The sequence below is a fragment of the Wasmannia auropunctata genome, unplaced genomic scaffold (assembly GCF_000956235.1).
Source record: "Wasmannia auropunctata unplaced genomic scaffold, wasmannia.A_1.0 LD335201.1, whole genome shotgun sequence".
Taxonomy (NCBI): Eukaryota; Metazoa; Arthropoda; class Insecta; order Hymenoptera; family Formicidae; genus Wasmannia; species Wasmannia auropunctata.
In genome coordinates, this window is record NW_012027689.1 from 572 (window position 1) to 4,991 (window position 4,420).

Genomic DNA, 4,420 nt, shown 5'->3' on the forward strand with positions numbered 1-4,420 from the left:
CAAATCATTTCCAAGTTATAACCACTTTTATACAAAAAAATTATAATTTATTTTTTATAATCATAATTATAATAACAATCATAATTTATAATAATAATTATTAGTCATAATAATGTTCTTTTTCCAAGATTTACCGTGGAGCGGCATAATTTGCTTGGCATTCCTCTTCTTTAATTTTTAATTTTTTTTTAATTTCTCAATATTTATAAATACAATTATATTTTTTTTTTTGAATGAAGGATAAACATAAACAAGTATTTAAATCGAATTAAATAAGATATTCAAAATGATCATTTTTAGCACGAATTTTAGCAGGCCCTTATTTTTTTATCAAAGAAATTTCAAACTTTGAAAAATATTTTTTTCTTCCGAAATAGTAAAATTAATATTCGATTAAATAAACTCAATTTAAATATCTGTGTATCTTTATCGTTTATTTTAAAAATACTGTAATCATATTTACAAATATCAAGAAATTAAAAAAAATAAAAAAAAGGGATGCAAAGCGGACTATTTCTCCACTTGGTGAAAAAAACGAATTATCACGATTAATTATGATTATTATTATAATTATGATTATGAGAAATAAATTACAATTTTTTTAACAAAAAAATGGAAAAACGGAAACAACTTATTTCCTGACATATATTTATATAATCATTACATAATAACATTTTTTCCTTCTTTTTGGGTCTTAAATCACCTTTCGAAGTGTTGCTGCAGGCAATTTATTGGACACCCTATAATATATATATGTATAATAACAAATAATTATATCTATATAAAAAATTAATAAATCAGTAGTATTTTAATTCGCGGAAAATTTTCTTGACATGTCCGTAATGACGCATGCAATTTCTTTGAACTGCAAATATGTCGTGATGTCTTGTTACATCATATTTCATCTTTTTTAATATCAGATTCTTGTCCTTGATAGTCTATATTTATACGTACATTCTTTTATGTATACGCAAGAATACTATTACGTATTTACGCACAAGATTTCATTATGAAAAGTCAAGCAGAATTAGTTTACGATAATGAATTATTCCATTATAATAATAAAAAGTTCATTACAATAACACTGTGTTATAAAAAAAACACTTTTTCTCTTTCTCTCGCTAAAGTGCGACCATACGTTTCCCGAAAATTTTTTTGTGCTGCAAACGATATCGTTTGAAGAATTCACCTAACACGTCAGGATTTTGAGTAAATTGGAATTAAAGTGACTAAAAATAGCGTTTTTGATTACTTTTAACATTTTCTTGCAGCAAAATAGGTTTCTAAATGAATGAACGGCATCTAAAAGTATTATTCAATTAAAGCTTCTAAACAAACTTTGGTTTATGATCATACAACTATTCTTCAAGTTATGATTGTTTGAATTTTGTACTTTCAAACTTTTTATACACTATGTTACAAAAAACACTTTTCTTTCTCTCTCTGAAGTGCGACCATACAAGTTCCGAAGATTTTTTCGCGTTGAACGCGATGCCTTTGGCAGAATTTGTCTAATACGTGAAGATTTTGAGTAAATTGGAATGAAAGTGGCCAAAAACGCCGTTTCATTTTCATTCCAATTTGCTTCTAAAAAGCAATAAAAAAAATCTTGACGTCGCTAGACGAATTCTCTGCCAATGGCATTGTGTTTAGTGCAAAAAAATCTTCAAATGTATGGTCGCACTTCGGGGAAAGAAAGAAAAGTGTTTTTCGTAACACAGTGTATAAAAAGTATAAAATTCAAACAGCCATAACTTGATGAAAAAACGTCTTACGGACATAAACCAAAGTTTGTTTAAAAGCTCTTAAATTAAACTTTCAGATGCCGTTGGATTCATTTAAAAATCATTTTCTATTTTATCGCATAAAAATATTAAATGTAGCTAAAAACGCCGTTTTTGGATATTTTAATTTTAAATCCTGACGTGCTAGGCAAATTCTTCAAACAGCCAGCAAAAAAACATTCGAGAAACATATGGTTGCACTTCGGAGAGAATTTTGCTGAAGCACAATATAATTATATAATGTAATCATTTTTATGACTACATATATGTATATGTATATAGGAATAATTATACATCTTAATGCATATTTTATAGCGTCATTCACAAATAATATACAACAAAGAAAGATTGATTAATTTATGATAATTCTTTTATTTCAAAAAGTTACTCTTGCAAATCAATTGATAAGCAATAAACTTAATAAATTAGCGCTTTTACAGTATTCACAAATTTTACAGAAACAACAAATTGCGAAATACGAAACGCATATAATCAAAAATTTAATTTAGCTTTAATAACGCAAAAGAAATTTATAAATTAATATTCTTATAAAATCTTACAAAAACGTTTAAAAAGGGAAATGTTATTGCAATTTCAGATTCGCAATGGTACTTGCAGAATTAATTGGGGCTTTTGTCGTTGCTCTAAGCATTGTATATATTTATTACAAGTTTGTGATATTTAATTTTTGGCGCAAAAGAGGTGTTTTTTATGTCGAACCAGTTGTACCAATTGGAAATATAGCAGCTATTATAACCGGTAAAGCACAATTAGGCGAGTATCTCTAAGTAATATTAAAACACGCATATATTTATTAACTTGCATATTTAATTAAAATATTTAATTAAAATTAATGAAATGAGATAATATCTTATAATGAGATAAATTAATAAACACAAAATTTGATAGCAATGTGTAAATTAGGATCTACATAAGTTTTTATTAAGTATGTTTTTATATTTATCAAATTGTAATTATTCATAAATAAAAATTATTATATTTTATTTACCTAATTGTTACAAATTAATTTTTGTTTTTATAAAATTAATGACTTCCGTTAAATCATTTCGTTGCTTCTGTATTTCTACTTAAAATAAGAAATTGAGGAATTAATTAAACAAAAAGTTTTTTAACAGGTGTATTTTTTCATGATGTCTACATGAAATATAAGCATCATCGCGTTATTGGAATATATTCACTTTTTAAACCAAACTTGGTGATCAACGATCTCGACCTTATTCGAACGGTGTTGACGAAGGAATTTGAAAGTTTTCATGATCGTGGAATATATTTCAACGAAAAGGCCGACCCATTGTCTAACAATTTGGTTTTTATGTCTGGAAAGAAATGGAGAAACATGCGCATCAAGATGACGCCTACTTTCACTTCAAGAAAAATAAAACAGATGTTTTCGATCCTAAAAGAGTGTGGCGAAGAACTCGCAAATTATATGGAGAGTAAAGTACAGATGAAAGAATCTGTTGAAATGAAAGATGTGTTTGCAAGGTAAATTAGTTTTAACTTTTAAGTAAACTGTCTTTTAATAAAAGTTATTTGCACGTCAAAGTATAGAAACTGCTTTGTTAACAGTAGAAAGTTGTTAGTTGAAACATTGAAGGTGAGAAAAAATATAAGCAACGTATTTTTGAACTGTCTGTTATTAAAAAAAAAATTTTTATATTTTGAGACTTATTGTTACTTTAATAAATTGTCAAAATGTTATCTTTCAAATATTTCAAATTACATGTTAAATCGAACAACATATTCTATTACATTACAAACATTTTTAAATTTTGTCATAAAACTCAATGAATTATTGATTATCAATTTGAACAATCAAAGATCGAAGAATTTTACATTAGATTATTTTTAACATAACAATTATAAATAGTTTCTGATGAATAAATAATACTATTGGAAATTTTTACAAAATAAATTCAAAATTTTGTTATAGAAATTTTTATTGTAGAATATATATTATAAAGAATTACTTTTTATTAAAAAGTTTTTTTAAATCTCCATTGTTTTATAGTTACTTTTTCTGTATTCTTCTTTCAGTATTATTTATTCAAAGCACTTCATTATAAGTATAAATTTCAGATGTAGATTTTAAAAAGGAATTCGGTCCTACACAACATAAAACATTTTTTGTAAATCATTTTTTGAAATATTTCAATTAAATATTTTGAAATATTTAGAAAACATTTGCAAGACATTGTGAATTAGTATATTAAGATATTTTACAAAAATATTCTAGAATTATTGTAAACAGTTCGTAAGAAATATTTCTGTTGAAACATTTCAAGAAATATTTTGAAAACTCTGATTTCCTAGACATATTTATATTTCAAAAATATTTTATGAAATATTTTTAAATATTTAAAATCTTGCATGAAATATTTTGAAAGTATGTTTGAAATATTTCATGCCGTACGGAGTAAAATTTCTTAAAATTTACTAAAAATTGTGTCAATTTTATCGATAGATATACAACGGATGTAATTATGTCAACGGCTTTTGGTATTAAATCTAACTGCATTAAGGATCCAAATAACGAGTATCGTATGAAGGGGAAAAAAATTTTTGAATTGAATCCAATTTGGACCGCCCTGTTTGCGTTTGTGCCACAAATTACG